A 20,894-nucleotide genomic window follows, 5' to 3' on the forward strand; every position below is an offset into this window, starting at 1 on the left:
TAATCCTCAGAATGACTTTAGGATGTAGAGCTTATCATGCCCACTTTCCAGATGAGATGCCCAAGGCTGAGGGAGCATAGGAAGCCACCCAAAGATTCCACAGCCTGTGTGCTTATATAGCCTGGACTTACAGCCTCCAGTACAGCAGTCAGCTCCCTGACCAGCTCCAGGAAGAGGGAGGCAGGGATACTGGGGATGCAGGGTAAGCACTTCACCTGGGGACCGTGGGAGATAGGAGACTCACAGACTCTTCTGTGGAATCTTAAACAACAAGTAGGATTTATCCAATTTGGAGAGGGTTCCTCTTTCCTCCTTTGATCATCTACTTCTTGGTTGGGGCATGGCTCACCCATGTCTGTGTATGTGTGCCTGGGGCTGGTACTTAGATTGAAAACACAACTGCCTGTAGTGGATTGAAGATGGTTGCAAATCCTCTGACAGTCTTTGCATTCAAGAGGAGGGATCTATGTGCCTCCCCTTGAGTCCGGGCAGGTTCCGCGATTGCTTGACTAAGAGAACATTGTGGAAGTGAAATTGTGCCCATTTGCAGGCAGAGACCTTAAGAGACTGGAAGCTCCACATTCAGTCTTTTCACGTGTCTTAGCTGCCATGCTGTGAGGAAGCCCAGGCAGCCCTGTGGAGAGGCCCAGGTAGAGATAATGTAGGCTACTGGCCCAGAGGCCCAGCTGAACTCTTAGCCATCAGCTGGCATCAACCTGCTACCCATGGGAGTGAGCCATCTCGGAATGAGTCCTCCAGCCCTATGCTTCAGCGAGCAGAGATGAGCCAAATCTGCTCATCCCTTCCCAAACTGCAGATCTGTGAGCAAAGTAATGGGCTGTCATTTTAAGTCACTATGTTTTAGAATAGTTTATTAGGCAGTATTAGGTAACCAGAAAACCACTGTTTTCTGAGCTGAGCTAATAAGCCAAATAATCTGTGAAACCCTTCATGCAGGTTGTCTCCTTTAATACTCATACTTCCCTCCAAGGTGAGAAAAATAGTAGCTAACATTTCCCGAGTGCTTGCTATATGCCTACTGCGGTTCAAAATCCTTTTCCTATGCCAATTCATTTAATCGTTCCGATGGCCCTGTTTCACAGCCTCTTAGCTTCATTTTATGGATACTGGTTGGGGGGGTGCATATAGCTCAGTGGTAGAGCATCTGCTTAGCATGCAGGAGGTCCTAGGTTCAATCCCCAGCACCTCCATTAAAAAAAACAAAAACACTCTATGGATATGGAAAAAGGCACAGAGAAATTGGAGAACCTGCCCCAAATCATGCAGGAGGACTCAACTGTCTGATTGGAAAGCCAGCATTCCTAACCACTATAGTTTTCTGCCTCTCAGCAGAGGGTTGAGAAGACTGAGTCTCAGAGAGGGGAAGTGACTGCCTCAAGGTTGGATAACTAATGAGTGACTTTGGACCACTGATCCTCTGGGTTCCTCTATCGAAGCCACCACGGCCCTCCCACCACTGACTGCCCTTTTAAGCTTGTCTCTGTGTGAGCTGTGGCCGGCTCCCAATCTCCAGTGGTATCCCCTAGCTTGATGTCCTTCCTGATTCTGCAGCTGTGGTACCCAGTGACCTTTGGCTGTTCCCGCTTGTTCAATTCCATCCTCAAAGCACAGGATTTTTCCAATCAAGAAAGTTCTTTAGAAGAATATGCCCCAGGCTCAGAAGGACTTTCTAACAGAACTTTCCAACATTCCAAGGATAGTCTGTGCTTGGAGCACTGCCTGGCTCCAGACCTCTCGCCCTTCCTGCTGGTCTCTGCCGGCTCCTGCTCCTTCTTCCCTGTCTGCTTTGCACATGAGGGATGGGGGTGAGCAGGGCAGGATGTCAGGGATGAGAGGAAGTGAATAGGAGCTCTACTGTCACACAGACTTGTGACCTAGGGCACTTATTTAACTTATCTGAACCTCTACTTACTTACCTGTAAAATGGGATTAAAAATTTATTTAGTATGTCACATGTAATTTGGGACAAATTTGCATGAGACATGGTTGTGCCAGAGTGGATTTATTTATTTACTTTAATAGAGGTACTGGGGATTGAACCCAGGATATCATGCATGCTAAGCATTCAGTCTACTACTGAACTATACCCTCCCCCGCTTTCAGGCTGTGTTCTTAGTTGTGGAATTTCCAAGCTTAGTTCCCTAGGCTTCCCTCTCCCAGTGATTCACTGGGTTAACAAATATCTTTCCAGTAAGTTCATTTTCTGCAGAAATTAGTCAAGATCAGTTCTGTTGCTTGCCACCACGTACCTGACTATACTGAACTCAGAAGGCCATTGTGAAGATTAAATGTAAAGAACTCCACACAGATCCCAGGACATCAGAAGCACTCTGTATTAGTCAGGTTCTGCTGCATATAACGGAAATACTTAGACCAGGTTAAGCCAAAAGAGACTTCATACAGGGGATATTGGGTGCTTGCAGGATTGTCCGATGTGCTGGGGGAACAGGTTCTAGGTAGAACTTCCAGCAGTGTCCCCCAGGATATATCTACAAGGTTGGTGCACCAAGGGAGCTTCTAAATCCTCTATGATCAGGAAGCTGGAGCTTCAGGAAGTCCCTGTCCTGACTGCTGGCTCCAGGACAACATTGCCTCAGCTGAGATGCACAGATCAGGAAACTGCGCTGCCACTGTTGGTCCCAGGACCACACTGCCTCTCCCTTGATTGATGGCAAGAAAACGGATATCCATGACCTTCCTCTCAGTAATACAGAGCAAGGCACTTAGTCACTGGATCTCTACTTTCACTGCTGCAGGAAAAAACAAATGCTCCCAGCAGATGCTTGCCAGTGCAAAGAGCGGAAATACATTCTCCACCTCACTTCTGCCTTCCGAATAGTGCATCCGTTTTTGGAAGAGAGGTGTCTCAAGGACCAATCTGTAGACGTGGGTTTGCCAGCGTCTAGCCTGCAGGAAAGCCTGCCCAAATGGAGTTCGGTGAGTTGACCTGTGATGTCAGAAATACACCCTAAATACAGGAATCACTTTTCCTGCTTACCGCATTGCTTCACACTTACTTACTGTCACTTTTGGTGCCCTGCTTTGCTGGTACCCTAAGCACATGCTTGATCTGTCCCCACCAGACTAAGAACCCGATGAGGAAAAGGTGAGCAGCTGGAGCTTGGGTCTCCCAAGACAGAGAGACAGAAAGTGGGCAGTGTGTCCATTTCTTCTGTGCTCGGATGAGCTAGTTTGACAGAACAAGAGCCTTGCCACATCGCTTGTCTCTGCAAGCCTCGGGGCCTCGATTCAAAATGAATTCCCCCCCCCCCCAGGAGGTGCTCAGAAGGTGATGCTTCACGACACCTCTGGTACATGTGTGGGCTGCAGAGGCCAGAGCCTGAGGCAGGGAGAAAGAAGACTTCTTCCCACCCACCTGAGCTGTCTTGGTGGGCCACCAATTAAGAAGGAAGAGAAGCAGTAGAAGACATGCCAGTTCCTGGCAGCAGCTTCTCCCGAAACTAATCTGGGTGATGTCTGACAAGGGAAGATGCTGACTGAGGCATGTGGCACCCGAGCTCTGACATGAGCACAGCTGGGCAGCGTGTCAGAATCAGCCACTGGCCGCTCCGAACAACACAGAGGTTAAGAGCAAGGGCTCAGGAGTCAGGCAGACACGGTGCTTACATGCTTGGGGTTGTGGACAAAGTGACTTAAGCCCTACTGAGCCTTTGTTTCCTCTTCTGTATAAGGTGGTTAGTACGTATATCGCAGGTGTGGGGAACACTGGGTATAGTGCCTGGCACCAAGTCCTTGATATGGTGAAACAATTATTAAAATGAAAGAGAAGGGAATGGACTCAAACTGAGGGCCTTCTGCGTGGCAGGTGCTTTTTCTATACCATCTCTTTTCATTTTCATAGCTACTCAGCAGCATGGTGGCAGCCCTGTAAGGTGAGAATTCTTATCCCCATTTTGTAGAGAAGGAAACTTTGGTGTAGCAGACACTTTCAAGGCCTCACCCATATCCTTTTGCCCTCCCCACCTCAGTGACTTCCGACAGCTGGCACCTGCAGGTCTTTGCCCAGGGGTTTCCTGTTGCTGTCAGGCTGGCAGGCTGGGAGTGCTGGAGCTTTAACAATCCCCTCCGCAGCAGCTTTCAGCCACTGACTGATGTGCAGAAATAGCCTGTCTCCCTTGACCCTTGCGGGGATAACCCTGGGGTGTGGGTTCTGCAGGGTGTCCAAGAAATCCCCAGTGGGATTCAGCTTTCCATCTAGTAAGATGTGGTCGTCCTTATTACAAGTGAAGTTCTCGCCCTCTCCCCAGAAAAGGAGAAGCACCATCCCCACGGTCATTGTATCCATTGCTACTTGTGTTCATTGTTTTTTGGCTCTGTCACAAGCCCCCTGAAGAGTCTGTTACCTAAAGACCAAATTGTAAAATTAACATTAAAAATGTGTATGAAACAAAAATAAGAAGAAAGTGGCGTATAAAAACAGGCCCATACATATAACAAGCAAAGAGAACGTACACAAAGCCGCTACAGTCATTGACTCCATAATCAGTCATGAGCTCATAGTTGATGTCTGTGGCTTCCTTATTCACTACCCATTCTGTACCTTCCTCTCTCTCAGACAACACCTCAGCTACTTAAGATTCTTTACTTGATGGAGTGACCCAAACCATCCTTCTCGAAGGGTCTGAGTCCCTGATTCTTCTACTTTTTCATTTGTTCATTTGCTATAGTTTTACTTTAACATTGGCTGTAGGGCATGGACACACTCAGAGATGACCCAGAAAACCCACTGCATTCCAGGCATAGTTCTTCTTGTCCCCATTTGTTAGCAGCAATCGAATTTCCTCTTGGTAATCCAGATCAATTATTCCATCCTGTAAATAACCCCTTTTCTGCTGAGTGCTTCAGTGGCCATGTGACAATCTCATCTTCCAATTCAGTCGAACCATTCTTGTATCCTCTGGTTGAATTATTCCTACCTTGGGGACTAAGACCTCCAAACCAGCAGAGTTCAAGGTTCTTGAGATGGAAAATAGGCTATTGGAAATAATAGTGAGAGGAGACACTTCTACTTCTATCCTTTTATTTCTAGACCTATGGATTTAGTCTGGATAGGGTTTCTCATAACCAAAATCAGTGGTCTCTGATTCAAAGTACATATAGTATCCTACAAGACAGAACTCAGTCCTTTCAAGATGTTCTCTCACAACTGGTGCAGTAACTGAGTCTTCAATCAGCTATTCCACCTTTCAATTAGTCCAGCCACTTCTAGATAATGGGGTGTGTGGCAAGAACAATTAATTCCATGGGCATGATTCCATTTCTGCACTTTCTTTGCTGTGAAATTAGGTCCTTGATCAGAATTAATACTACAGGGAATGCTAAGATGGTAGATAAAGCATTTGGTAAGTCCAGAGATGATGGTTCTGACAGATGCGTTATGGGCAGACAGGGCAAATCTGTATCCAGAATATGTGTCTTTTCCAGGGAGGATGAATCTCTGCCGTCTCCAAGATGGAAGAGATCAAATGTAGTCAGCCTGCTACCAGGTGTTTGGCTAGTTTCCCCAGGGAATAGAGTCTTTTGGGAGCTCAGTGTTCATCTCTTCTCTTGACAGATTAGGCACTGATCAGTAGCTTTAGCCAAGTTGACCTTGCAAGGAAATTCATGTTGTTGATTCCATGCATAGCCTTCATTTCTGTCACCATGGCAACTTTGTTAAGGGATCTATTAAGTATGCACTGGGGTGGCTGACATTCGCTGAGTGCATCATTCAGTCTACCTGATTATGAAGACCGTCCTCTGCAGTGGATACCCTCTGTGGAGGCATTCATATGGGCACAAATATCCTCCTAGTGTGTGTCCATTTTGAGGGGGCCATTCATATGCATCTTCTCCAGACTTCTTTGTTACCAGTCTTCCAATTATGTTCTTTCCAAGTTCATGACCGTATAGCCAAACCATTAGCAACTGCCCATGGATTACTAGAGAACCCTCTGGCCTCCTCTCACTCTAACATAGTGGACAACCAGATGTACTACTTGAAGTTGACTGCTGGGAAGACTTGACTTTACTGTTGCCCTTCAGGATAACCCAGGAGTAGGGCTGCAGTGCTGCAGTTGTCTGTGTTCAGGTGGTACCAGAAATTTGCATACTCACCTGTAAAACAGATTTGAGTTTTTTCTTCCTTAGTCAACTGGTTCTAAGGAACACCCTGGGAAGCCAAAGGCACTGATTAAGAGAGGGGAGGGGAGGTGATTTGAAAGGAGTTGATATCCGAGGAGTCGGAGTCATCTGCCCATGCACCCTCCTTATGCTTTCTGGACCTGCCCAGAGCCTGTCCAAGCTTGGCCTCTTATACACCATCTCCATTTCATGGTAGACTTGGATTGCACATGCACAGTCTTATGTTTAGATGGGTCGGACAACACCCAAGTCATGATGAGAAGCTCAGGCCACATGTTCCATGATTAGGTGTTCAGTCTCTCCTAAGGCTGTGTGGCAAGTCAGAATCTGTTTCTAAAAAGGAGAATAGTTATCTGTGGAAGAGGTGATAGATTTGCTCCAAAATCTTAAGGGTCTATGCTGCAGTTCTCCTATCGGTGCTTTGCAGAGGCTCTGCAGAGCATCTCTATTTGCCACAGACATTTCAAACATCATTGGGTATGCTAGATCATACAGCCAAAGTGGGAGAGTGGCTTGCATTGGAGCCCAGACTTGCTGTAGAGCCTTCTCTTGCTTGGTTTTCACTTGAAACTGACTTACAGATAACTCTGAGGTGGGTCAGATTTCACACTTAAATGTGGTGTGCCTCCCAAATCCAAAAAAGGCCTACTAAATATTGTATCCATTTTCATTGTAGATGGTGCAAGGTAGAGCCACCTGCTTTTCACCTTAGAGGAGATATCTTGACATGCTTCAGACCATTGAATCCCCAACACTTCACTCACATATGTCTTCTATCCTTTACTCATACACATCTTTCTAAGGCATCTAAAGTTACTTGCTACTTTCTGCTCATCAGCTCTTGTGAGCAAAATCTCATCAATGTAATAGCCCCGTGTGATGTTTTGTGCAAAGTCAAGACAGTCAGGGTCTCTGTGGATTATATTATGGCAGAGAACAGGAGAACTGATGTATTCTTGAGGCATGGCTGGGAATTTAGATTGTTGTCCCGGCTAGGTAAAAGCAAGCTGCTTCTGATTGCTCTTATAAATTGGTGTGGGGTGGGGGAAGGTATTAGGCAATTTAGTAGCTTCATACTAAGTGCCAGGGGCCATGCTGGTTTGTTCCAGTAAAGATACCGCTTCTGGAACAGCAACTTCAATGAAAATCACCACCTGATTAAGTTTATAATCGTTCACACTCATTTTTCAAGAGCCATCTGACTTCTGCATGGGTGAAACTGGAGAGTTAAGTGGGAGATATAATATTCCTACTATTTTCCACGACTTCAAAAGCATTAATCTTTGCAGTTTCCCCAGTGATGTGGTATTGCTTCAGTTTTACCACTGCAATAAGAGGGGAAGTTCCAAGGGCTCCCACTCCGTCTTTCCTACCAAAACGGTCCTCATCCCATTGCTCAAAGGGCCAGTGTGGGGACTCTGCAAGTTGTCAAGTATATCTATTTAAATGGAAAATTTAGAAACTGAGAACATAACCCATGGTGGGGGTTTGGGGACAGACTGGGTCTGCCATGAGTCTGACTTGAGCTGAGACTCCATCACCTGACACTACAATACCCACTTTGGGCCGCAGGGGCATTTTGGGTCCCCAGGAATTAGCGTCAGTTCAGAGCCAGTGGACAGTAATCTCTGAACATTTCTTTTTTCCTCTTAACAGAGTCACTCTAGCAAGTGGCTACAGAAATTCTTAGAGGAAGATTTACTGTGTGTACTTGAGACAATGGTATAGAGCTATTTTTCAAGAATAACCCACCTCCCCTACAATCAAAGGGCTCTTCATGTGTGAATTGACTTAGACTTTGAAACTGAGTAAAGCCATGACTCTTCACTGTGGAGACAGTCAGATTTTTGGCTACCAGATCTAAAATGTTTCCTGTTACAGAAGTCAAGCAGTTCTCCAATAGGGTGCCCATCTATTTCGTTCCCAGGACTCTGTGATCAATTAGCCATCATCAAAGACCTCTGTGGACTAAGACATTCTAATTACTGGGACATCCCTATTGCCTTTTATATACATGTGCCCACCTGGTCTGAAAGTCAAGTGCTGCCATTTGTCTTCTGCTACTTCAGGATCCCATCATTTTCACTGAAATCAGGGACCCATATCAACGGTGACTTTCCCTGTAGTTGAACCTATCATTCAAAAAGAGCAACCACCGAGCTTTCAGAGACACAAGTGTCCCCACTTGATGCCTTGGTCAAGGCAGTGTCTTCTGGGTCTTCTTGGGGAATAGAGTTTGTGAAGATTGCACATCACAAATCCAGTCAAGCCTTTTGATGTCCCTACGCCTTTGAATTATCTCCTCTGTCTAATTCCAGGCATATAAATCCAGGCTCCAGCATCCCAAACTCATTAAATTAAACTCACCATTAGGTTCAAGTTTTAGTTGATCACCAAGTAAGCAGTTAGAGACATCTCCAGGGGTGTGAGATAACACATTAAATCTGGAGTCTCTATTAAGTTCATCTGTGTCAATGAATTTGCTTACCATGGTGTTACAGTTCACTGTTCTTGGTCTCCTTATGGACAGCAGCCAGTTGTCCCTCTGCAGCCATCACTCAAGACCCTGTTCACATCCTAAGTGTTTTCTTCTAAAAATAACTATTTAATTATTGACATACAACATTATGTTGTACATCAGGTACACAACATTCATTACTTGTGTGTATTGTGAAATGATCACCATTTAGATTCCACATGTAGATGAGATCATATGTGAATTTCTGTTCCACTGGGTCTCCAAAGATGCCTTTGCCCACTCATCTCTGTCCCTGGTTCCTTTCTCTTATGAACCTACAAGGCCATAGCGTGCTCTAATTGGCAGGAACTGCAGATACACACTTGAAAGTTGTCTATGTGTTCTTAAGGCTCATATAGATGATATGAGAGAGCTTTGAGAGTGAGCCTACAAGATGCCAGCCTCATGCTGTGTGGTATTTTGTGTATATACTTCCCTCCTAACTAGCTCTTGAATCCACCCCCTTCGCTATCCTCACCACCACTCGCCAGTACAGGCACAGTCATCTCTTATCTCTCACCTGTAAAGACCTTCTAATTGTTCTCCAGCCCAATCTATTCCCTCTCTGTAGCAAATCTGTTGGGGTTTTTTTATATCATTTTTTTAAATTCCACATATAAGTGATATCATATCATATCTGTCTTTCTCTTTTCTATGTCTGACTTACTTCACTCAGAATGATCATCTGTAAATCCATCCATGTTGCTGCAAATGGCATTATTTCATTCTTTTTATGGCTAAGTAATATTTCGTTATATAAATATACCACATCTTCTTTATCCAGTCATCTGTTGATGGACATTTAGGTTGTTTCCATATCTTGGCTGTTGTAAATAGTGCTGCTATAAACATTGGGTGCATGTCTTTTCAAATTACAGTTTTCTCTGGGTGTATTTCCAGGAGTGGGATTGCTGAATCAGATGGTAAGTCCATTTTTAGTTTTTTAAGGAACCTCCATACTGTCCTCTATAGTAGCTGTACCAATTTACATTCCCACCAACAGTGTAGGAGGGTCCCTTTTTCTCCACACCTTCTCCAGCATTTATTATTTGTAATGCCCATTCTGACTGTTGGGAGGTGATACCTCATTGTAGTTTTGATTTCTATTTCTCCAATAAATAGCAATATTGAGCATCTTTTCATGTGCCTGTTAGCCATCTGGATGTCTTCTTTGGAGAAATGTCCTATTTAGGTCTTCTGCCCTTTAAATCTGTTGTTTTTTTAAAAGGTATTATTCATAAACAATATGAGTAAAATTCACTGAACACTAAAAAACGATGCAGTTCTGTGAATCTGGACAAACACTCAGAGTCAGTTAACCAACACTGTCATCAAGATAGAAAACAGGTCTGTCATTCAGATTTGATCACTTCATGTCCCTGCTGAAAGTTCTCTGTTTCTTCTTATTGCTCAAAATTCTCAAGGTGGCCTTCAAGATTCTGCAGTTTTGCTGAAGTTTTGCCCACTGAGTCCAGACCTGCTCTCAAACCAAGTATTACTTCCTCACCTGCCCTTAGCCCCACACATCAGACTGGGTCCCTTTTATGTCACCGTGTATTTATCGCAATGGTAATAAGATAAGTAACTTTGTAACTAGATATGGAATGTCTGTCTCCCTCTTTAAAATGTTCGCTTCACGAGGGCAGGAGTACATCTGTCTTGGTGACCATTGTATCTGCAGGACAAGAACAGAGCTGTATATAATAGGTGTTTAATAAGAGTCTCCTGGGTAAGAGATCTTATTTAGTTGTCTCAACAGCCTTGAAGAGGGGAGATGATTATTTTCCTTTTCAATGGCTCCAAAAGGTGTAATAAATCGCCCATGTCACTCAGCTGGAGCCAGGATTTGAGTCCTGGTCATTCTGAAGCCGTTCCTCTCCCCCTAGTCACTTGGTCTGGAGGCCCTCTGCTCCCAGGTTTACAAATGGAACCTAGAGAGGAGGGGGCCACCTGCTGAAAGTCACCCGGAGCCTCACCTCTCATTTGGGTTTCTCTTTACTGCAAAGGTATGTATGTTTCCAAAGCCAGGGAACCAAACTTAAATCAGTGGTGGCCAACTTTTCGTCCCAGGGACGTTTTCCTAGTATCTTCCGGGAAGACAAAACCGAGGTAGGATGGGCCAGTCAGGCTTGTCATTTCCCTAATTTCACTGGTTCCTCACAACAATCCTGTATTTTCACCCATTTCACAACAGGGAACACTGTGGCTCAGGCAAAGGGGCAGACCTGCCCCGAGTCGCAGTCACTGCTGCCATCTTTATCCAGCTTAAAGGAAGGGTCGCTAGGGGTGTTTTAGGAGGAAGGAGGGACGCTTATGGTTCTCAGACTTCACTGTGCATCAGTGTCACCCAGAGGGTCTGTTAAAGCCCGGATTTATGACAGTCCCCACCCCCAGAGAGGCTGATTCAGTGGGCCTGGGTGGGGTCGGAGAATTTGCATTTCTAACAAGTTTGCCTGGTAAGCTGGGAGAACAATTTGAGGACCACAGCCTTACAGTATATTTATTTCAGGATAGTTGGGTCTCTCACAGTCCCTGGAATCCTAATAATAATAATATACAACATTTTGTTGAGCAATTACTTTGTTCTTGATTACTGTTCTTATGACGTCACGCACAGCGACTCACTTAAACCCGTGATACGTTTTCCATGTGGGGAAACTGAGGCACAGAGATGTTATGTGACTTGCTTAAGGTTGTATCACCCATAAAGGAGTGGGGCTTGAACCCAGGCAGTCTGGTTCCAAAGCCCACACCCATAAGCACCACACTCTAGTCCCCACGCTCATTAATACCTGCCTTTCCACTAAGACGGAAAGGGCTGGTCCTACCCAAGTTCTCTCCAGGGCACAAGCCAGAGGCCATGTTCACCATTTGGTTTACGACTCCCCCCCCCAACCCCCAACTTTAGTTCCCAGACTGCATTTAAATGGAATACAAACTTTCCCCAGTTCTCAAGCGAGTGACAGTTGACACGTCTGCGGGCCATTTTGGGAACCAATCTCCGGTATAAAGCTACTTGTTGACAACTCCTCAGCTAGACTCAATCAGCAATTAAACACTGTCAGGGGCTTATAAATAGCTTCCCTTGGAGTTAGTGGGTCTGGAAGGCAAAGGTGTCTTGAAGAGGATTCTGTAGAGACAAGCTGGCGATGACACCGGAGGGCTAGCTAGGAGAACAAAGCTTTGAACAGTGGCCAAAAATAACTCTTTTATATTGGGAGGAGGAGCCTTTGCAACTTCATGATAGTGTGAAAAAAAAATGCAGATGTCAACTTTCCTGAGGTTGCTATGAGTGGCTGGAAGTGGCACACTTAGCCACTCAGTCCCAGAAAAGATCAAAGGGAAGCAGAGTGGCAGAGCTGGAGAGAGTGCCAGGCATCTGTGAGCCTGCGCCTTCACATGCCATGCAGAATCCGAGGTGCGGTGAGGTCAGGGCCTCATAAGGTCACACAGAGAATCAGTTATCTTGTCTCCCATCCAGTAAATGGGCTCAGGGATCTGGGAGGTGAGGGCGGGCTGTCTAGGCAAAGGTAGGCACATGGAAAATTCCCAAGGTGGACTTATGGGAGAGCCCAGTTTTGTCTTCCTCTGTCTAACCTGCATAGTCATCAGAGGGGATATTTCTCATATGTACATTTTTCAGGCTGTTTCCCTGTTTAAAAGCTTCAATGGCATCCCATTGGACAGGGTGAAGTCCAAACCCTAGTGAAATGGATAAAGTTAAACTCAGGGCAGTACAGCATGGTGCTTAAGAACACGGACTTTGGAGTCAGAGAGACCCGGGTTCAAGTCTTGACTGCCACTTATTAGTGGTAAAACCTTCAGTAAGTTACTAAATCACAGGCTCAGCGTTCTCAAATCAGGGTAACAGTGGCAACTAATCTCACATATTTGAGAGGATGGATGAGCTAATACAAGTAAAAGTGCTTGGTGGAATGCTTGACTCATAGTATTCATTACTTCTAATATTACTGTTAATTATTCCATCTATGGTATTCAAGACCCTCTGTGATTTTGTCCTCGCCTGTCTTTACAGTCTTGTATTTTTTCCTGCTTCCCTCTCACATGTGGGAAGAGCTTGTACATCTCCTTTCTGCCCCGAAAGCCCTTTGGTCTCCTGGCCTTTAAGACTCAGTTCAGGTGTCTCCTTCCCTGGGGAAATATTTCCTGATGCCTAGTTGGTGTTATGAGCCTCTTCTGTGAAGAAAAATGTCAATCACAGAAATTGACCGCTGAGGTTAAGACAGGAGCTTGGAGTTCTCAGCAGCCTGAGTCTGAGTCCTGATTCTGCCAGTTACATGCTGTGCACCTTGGAGACATGTCTCTCTAAGCTCTAGCTCCTTATGGGTATAATAATAATGACTTTGGGACTTTTGTAAGATGATCCCTGTAAAGGGCTTGGCACAGGCTCTGGCAAATAGTAAGTACTGAGCAACAGTACTTAGCTATTGTGAAGTAGCTGTCATTTAACAAGAAGTACTGAGCTGTTAAGTACCTAACTGTACTTGATTGCACTTCACCCTGGGCTACTGCCCAAACTATAGGTTATATCTCGTGAGATTTTAAGTAAAAGCAAGTCTGAACCTCTGTCCATTTATCCACCCTCATCCTTCTCTTCATCATCCTTTCATCTTTCAACTATCCAACTATTCATCCACACCATTTTTCCAGCCCCTGTCCACCCATCCATCCGCTATGCAGCTATCAAGCCGTAATCCATCCATTCATCTGTCTACTGTCCCTCTACCCTCTACTTTCCATTCATATATCATCCATTCATTGCTCTGCAACCCGCCATCCACCCACCCTTCCATCCCCTCCACCAGTGCGGAATGAGCACCTCTTCTGCTTCAGAGTTTGTGAAGATGTAGAGAAAAATCAGTGAAGACAGTGGGTTGTCATAGAAAGATCAGGGGCTTGGGCATCACGTAGACCTGAATTCTAGACCAGACCAACTCCATGACCCCTGCCATGACTTTGCTGCAAGAGTTTATCAAGACACTTCTCAAACCACATTTGTCTGTAACAAATGTCTGCGTGTGCACCTGAGCATCTTCTTGGGGTTGATGCTATGCTGATTCCCAGCCAGAGATGAATTAGTTCCCATCCTTACTCTGTGGAGCTCATGCCAATGCCTGAACTGCATGTATGAGTGTCAGTGTGACCTGGGAACATCTTTTATAGGGGGCTCCTTCTTCATTACTAGCATTATTGTTTCATTTGTCACTGCATTTTTCCCATTTCCCCAATCTAGTGGTGAGATGTTAGAGAGCAGGCACAATTTCCTTGACCTTCTGTATCTACCTCCACATCTAACACCATGCTTCTGCCAGCTCTCCAATTGCTTGTCTATCTCTGTCACCTCTGGACTGCCTGTAATAACAATAATAATAATAGCTAAAATTTATTGAGCACTTACTACATGCCAAGTTTGGCCATTGCATTCATTATTTCATTTGAGCTTTACCACAAGGATATGAAGTAGGGACTTTTTTTTAAATCTCCATTTTGCAGATGAGGGAACCAAGGCTCCAAGAAACAGAGTCACTGGCCCCAGGTTACAAGCTGCTGTCAGAGCCAAGAGTGAATGCTGGCAGTTTCTGCCTCCGGAACTGGTGCTTTTCTGCTTGACACTGCACCACCCCCTCTGCCATCAGAGGAACGGATATGACTGTATTTGTCCCATTTGCGTCAAAGGATGGTCTGAACACAATAAAATGAAATAGCTGGAGAGTGCTCTTTGAAAAAAGGAGTTAGGAGTTCAAAGGAAAAGCGTTGTCATTAAACCTTGGGAATTTTCAGAAGTTATTTAATAGTGCGCGGGTTCCCTGACAGTATCATCTGGTGCCATCTCCCCTCTGTTAATGCCTCCCAAGGGAATGGTGTTGACGAGAAACTAGTGGTAATTGGGAGGAAATTGCTCCTTCCAGGTCTTTTGGAGAGAACCTTAAACCTCTGCCTTGCAGATAAAGCCCGTTCCTGAGAAGTTCAATTTAGGGGCCTCATTTGAAGAAATGACAAAGGAATGAAAAGTATTGATCTTTGGGGGGGGGGGGTTGGGATTCTAGACCGCTGGACCTGTATCTTGTCAGTCTCCCCTCCTAGACCCAAGGATTGCCTGGGGCCAGGGCTGGGCTTTATCGGCTTCTGCATTTCTGCTTCATCGTAGGTATTCCAGATCATGGTGGCAAGATTTCCCGGGAAGAACCCTGTGTAAAGGATGATGCTTATCCTATAAGTAACTGCTGTGGCCTGGAGGAGAGAGCTTTATCTGAACCTGGGTGGGTGGCTACCCTGGTAGCAATAGAGGAAGCAGAGTGAACCCAACTCAAACCACGCTGAATGGGTTCCCAGCTGAAAAGGGTTTCTGTTAGCCGAAGGAGGTGGGGAAAGGGGCTCTGAAACCACAGGTGTCTACCAGTCAGGCACCCAGATACATCAGCTAGAGCAAGACGTCTTTGTGCTCCACTCCCTAGCAGCCCGCACAAACTGTGACCCCCTTCTCTGGCACTGACAAGAAAATAGCAGCCCTCATTAGCTGGGTGATGACTTGCTTGCCTAACTCAAGAGAAACTCAAGACAGTGGAATTATGTATCCATTAAAAAAGAACGAGGCAGAAGATAATGACAGTTAACATTTACTATGTCAGGAACTCTGATACGCACTTGCAGGCATCATCTCATTTAATTTAACAGGCTCACGAGGTAGGTTCTATTCTTACCACCCTTTGACAGAGAAGGCACTTAAAGAAGTTGAGTCACCTTCCTAAATGAATCCTGTGGCTCAGACTCCAGTGCCAACTCCCTCATGCCCTCAGCTTTTTTATTTTGAAAAATTGCAAGCCTACTGAAGACTTGCAAGGGAAGTACAGCAAACGCCCATGTATCCTTTACTTAGCTGTACCAGTTGCTAACATTTTGCCATATTTACGCTACACTTAGGAAATTCGACGTTAAGACATTCATAAATAAGTTCTATGCATTATATACTCAAACTTACGCTCTCTATTCGAATTGGTCCCCCAAATGTCCTTTTTAGCTAGTTTCTTTCCAATCTAGAATTCCTCTCCATTTAAGTTGTCAAATCTCTTTAGTTGCCTTCAATCTAGAACAGTTTATTTCTAGATTTTTTTTCCCCTCCCATAACATTGACCTTTTTTGAAGAGTCTAGTCATTTTCTGGATTTGTCTGTTTGCTCTTGGTTGGAATCAAGGTGTGTGTTTGAGGTGGGCATGTCTTGGAAGTAATGTTGTGTCCTTGTTAGGGCATCACATAAAAAGACATGTGGTATCAGCGTGTCACTTATTCCTGACATCAAATTTGATCCTTTGGTTAAAGCACTGTGCGGCAGATTTCTCACTGGAAAGCAACCCCCTCCCCCTGTACATAAGTAACCTGTGAGTGATACTGGGAGACTGCGTGAACGTCCTATTCTTCATAGATTTAAGTCTATTGCACAGACGTGGGCTGAGTCCATAGGACCTTATTAAATTAAAAAAGCAAGTGGCAGAACAGTGTGAGTAGTCACAACCTTCCCTCTTTTGTAAGCAATTACGCATGTAAATAAATGCATCGGAGAAAGGTGTTGGTGGGGAAGGGACTGATTGGCTGGGCTGTCTATTTGTGGGAAACCCCAGCTGCCTGTGCCTTTTCTCTTGGGAGGCTCATTTTTCCCAGAGTAGAACTTTCTGGTTGCCTGCCTGGTAGAGTAAAAGCCTGGCTCTCAAAGTAGAGAGAAGAATGAGGCCTCAGCCTTCAGATTCTGCCTCTCACTTCACTCAGCCTCTTCCTGATTTCTGGCTGGAACCCCCGACCCTGCAACCCCCACCTCCATCCCAAGGCCAGGGTGTCCTGCTTCAGGCCAGAAAGACACTCTCTAATCTTCTGCCTGAGAAAGGGGTCCTCTGCCAGAGGCCTTAATCACTTCTTTTATGGGTTTTTAACAAACCTGCCATTTCCTGTGCTACTTGTTTTAAGAGGCACATGACACCTCCAACTCCTGAGCCTTTTGGGGGAACCCAGAGCATAAGTGGGGTGGCTTTTCTGCTTCTCCGCTGTCTCCGCTGCCTTGCGCAGGGTTCAGCTTTCTTATCGGCTGATCAGTCACCATTTGCCCATTGGCTACAGAGCCTCAGTGTTTCATTGCTGTTGTCTTCTCGTGAGTTCTGTTCACCCTGCGGGTCACCTCTTTTATCTCTTTAATTGCAGTGGGAATGTGGAAGAGGGCAGAGGAAGCCCACAGGCTTCACTGGTTATGCTTAACCCCAAATCTGTGTCTTGTATCATTCTGTATGGTTTCAATTTTTTTAATGAGCCTTTATTTTGTAAAACAAGCTAAAATGTTACGTATATTTAATACTAACATTTAGTTTGTATATGTGTATATATGTATATAAACAGATACACTTTTTTTAAAAAAAGACACCACAGATAAGAGTCATAATAGAAGACTGTGATGGCAAGTAGGAGAAAGCCAGCTCGATCTGGTTTAAGTTAAAGAGGAGATTTATTGGCTTACATGACTGAGATGTCCAGGGTGAAGCCCTGGGAATGCCACAGGCACCAATGTCATCAGGAAGGTCTCTTTCCACCTTTGAATCTCTCTTCCATCTTTGGTTTTTTGTTACAGCCTTTCTCCGCTGCTCTCCATCTGCACATTTTTCCACCTGCAAAATGGGGCTGTCAGGAAGAGTGAGTGATGGAAAGGGCTGCAAATTAATGCATTCAGCAAACAGAGAAGGTTTCTGAAATCCTAACCAGTAATAAGCATAATTGCTTTTCAGAAATCTACCCAAAGCCCCCGCCCCCATGAACAGGCACACAATGAGGCAGAGGAGAATTTTCAGCTCTGCGTCAGGAACTGCCTGAGCTGAGAAAACGGGAAGGATCTGGGCAAATGAGTCAGTCGTCAGCCTTGGTACTTGGTACAGGCTGATCTCTGCCCATGTGCCGGGGAGCTGTGCCCAACTCGAGAGTTGCTCCAGGCGCCTTGTTCTCAGGGCTGAGCACTGGGGGTGCTGGAGGAATAGGTCTCAAGATCACGTTTTGTTACCTTTCATGCTGAGATTGGTGTGGGTCCAACAGAGCTCTCCAGCTTTTACAGGCTGAGTTCTGCTCTGCAGGTTGAAGGATGGGGATACGGTCTCTTTGTGCGGCAGGCATGGGGATGATGGGAGAATGTGGTACAGTCAGTGAGAAGCAGGAGGGAAGGCATGGGAGCAAGAAGATGGGCTGCAAGTTCAGGGTCAGTAGTTAGTTCCTGTTGCCAGGACAGCATCTTTCAGAGTTTCTTAGATGGTGTGACTGTAGAACCTCACACAAATTGTTGTATTTCTTTTAGCCTCAGTTTTCTCCACCTATAAAATGGGGCAGCATTAGCCCCTACCTTATAGATATTAAAAGCCAGAGAGAACATTTTATTTTCCATTTTCCCCCATGTCATTTGTATGGAAATAAAATAAGACTCAGTGAGTCTGTGGAGGGTGGCAGACACATCCTCACCCTTACCAGGGCATGTTTAAACCACCCAAGGCAACTCCCAAGCTGCTGAACAGACAGGGAGAGGGATGTATTTTGCTGCTGAGACGGAGAGAGAAAACAAGAAAAGATGAAGTTGCCCAGACAGGGAGCAGTAAGCCTGTTGCCTGCTTCCTGCAGCTGCCAAGGCTGTATTCAAATTGACAAAACTTACAAAATGCTCTGTGTGAGTAGAGCTCTTGGACAAATAAAAAGCTGAGGAGAGAGGGCACGAAACTGAGACTTTCCTGCAGGGGGCGCAGTAAAGCAAATCCCTTTGCAGAAATCTTGAGGGAGATTTTTATTGCCATGAAACTGGGACCTGTGAGTAAAGCTCTACAAGCCCCTAATGGTTGGGGTGATACATGATGTCTGCGGAAGCTAAACACGATGGTGAGTGGAGAGTGTTGGGCACAACCCTTGATCGTAATAAATGCTTTATGACAGTAGCCATTATTATTTAAATTATCATTACAATCAGTGCCCCACTGTCTCTCAGGGACTGGGGGCTGTGGGCTCTGGGCCAGTCCACTCTTAAAGGCATTTTGCTTCTCTTCCGGGGAATGCCATTTATACAGGAGGAATTGAAATTCATTGAGCCTCACTAGCAATAAGAGAAATGCAAATTGAAATCACAAAATGCCATTTTGTCTGTTTGCCAAAGGTTTTGTTACTAAAGTGTTAGGACCCAGGATGGGTATGGTTGGGGAGGAATCAGCAATCTTAAATCATGTAGGTGGGAGTATAGGGTGTTACAACATTTCGCAAAGACAGTGTGACGAAAAAGTGCATTAAAAACCTGCATGTCCTTTGACTTAGCAATTCCACATCTAGAAATAATATTTGGTGGATGTTTGCAAAGATGTAGTTAAAAGGCATACTGTGCTGATTGTTGCAGTGAAAGAATTGGAAATATCTAAATGTTTGACAACAGGGAACTTAATTAAATAATGGTGCATCCACCCATAGGGTCATTCTAAATGGTGTTATTGGAAGCATATTCATAAACGTGGATGTAAAGTTAATCAGAAAAAAAAGCAGGGAACAAAACTGCACGTGTGGTATAATCCCTGTGGTGGACATGAGTTTTCATCTCCCCAGGATACTCTCGGGCAGGCCACTCATTAGAGGTCGCCCTGAGCTCATGACTCACGCTGGGCCAGTGGAGGCCATCCCCAGGATGAGGGTAGACCTCTCAGGTGAAAAGCAACTCTCTTTCTACAGGTATAAAGACTGAGAACCAGGCGTGCCATGAGCTGTAGTGTGCCTTTTGCCACCATGGTGGAGAGCTTGCCTGAGATGAAACCAGCTAAGAGAAAGTAGAACCGAGAGGTGTAGTAAGACAGATCCTGGTGACACTTATCTAGCTTCTGGATCCACCTTCTCCTGAAGTGAGATCTATGGGATTTTCAATTCTATGATCCAATACATTTCTTTTATTGCTTACATTAGTTTGCATTGGGTTTCTCTCACTTTTAAGGAAAAGAAATTTGGCTTAAAATTAACCCAGTGTTATAAAATCAATAAGAAAAAAGTTTCTGTGAAGTAGCCGCCAAGATGTTGATTGCGGTTTTCTCTGGGTGGGCAGAGTTGTGTTGTTGCTCATTGTCTTCTTTTTACATGAATATTGTGGTCATTTAAAAATATGCCCCAAAATTCTTTGACACCCTTGCCAGCAAAAGATGGGGTCTGTGTCCTCTCCCACTGAATCTGGAGTGACCACTGAAGTGTGGTGGAAGTGATGCTGTGTGACTTCCGATGCTGGGTCATAACAGGTCATGAAGTTTTGGTCTAGTCCTTTTGGGACACAAGCCTTGGAGACGAGCTTCCATGTAGGAAGTCTGAGGCAGCCATGCTTCATGAGGAAGCCCTGGCCACATGGACAGTCCAGCCCCAGCTGAGGTCCCAGCTAACAGCCAGCATCAAAGGCCAGACATGTAAGTCCAGTTCCCTCCCGAAAATTCTGCCCCCAGAATCAAGTCAATCTCAGCTATGAGTCTTCCCAGTTCAGGGTCCTTGGTAGGACAATTACATGCCATCCCCACTGTGCCATTTCTGAAGTCTTCACCCGCAGAATGTAGGAGCATAATCAAGTTATTTGAAGTTGCTCTACTTTGGAATGTTTGTTATGCAGCAATAGGTAGTTGAAATATAGCTATTTTCTGATTTTCCTGTGATAAACAAGCATTGCTTTATATTTTAAAAAACAGAAAAGGTTACTTTTAAAATTTGCAGATGTAAAAAAAAAATTCACAGCACCATCTGGGAATAGAAATTTGTCTTTCATCTACTCATTCTTCCAGGTCAGGGGTGACAGATGACACTTGACTTTATATTCTGCTCACTGGGGTTGGCGGGGGGGGGGGGCAATGTGATTGAATCAACATTCTAGCGTCTTTGTGACCCCTGATATCCTGAATTATTGAATTCTTAGAAGCAGCTGTGTTATCTAATAAGTTAAAACCAATTTAAGCCTAATAGCAAATGTTGACAACTCTGAAAAACAGTTTGGCAGCAGCACAGTACATGAATTAAGATGCTTATGTTTGAAAGTAAAAACAACAACAGCAAAAAATCCAATTTGAAGTGGCTTCGACAAGAAAGGGAATGTATTGACTCCCATAGCTCAAAACGTGAGCGGTAAGTCAAGTTTCAGGTGAGGCGTAATCCAGCAGCAGCGTGACCACATCAGTTT

The 20,894-nt window shown here is 45.0% G+C and overlaps 1 long non-coding RNA gene across 1 annotated transcript in view; it reads left to right on the forward strand.

Annotated features, from left to right (window-relative positions):
- The window catches only part of LOC116657973, a 48,359-nt gene that overhangs the window by 14,607 nt on the left and 12,858 nt on the right, over positions 1-20,894 (forward strand). The window contains exon 5 of the long non-coding RNA XR_004313177.1: positions 2,778-2,958. This is a non-coding gene — a long non-coding RNA (uncharacterized LOC116657973). The remainder of the gene's footprint in view (positions 1-2,777; positions 2,959-20,894) is intronic.

Source organism: Camelus ferus, chromosome 19 (assembly GCF_009834535.1).
Source record: "Camelus ferus isolate YT-003-E chromosome 19, BCGSAC_Cfer_1.0, whole genome shotgun sequence".
NCBI lineage: Eukaryota > Metazoa > Chordata > Mammalia > Artiodactyla > Camelidae > Camelus > Camelus ferus.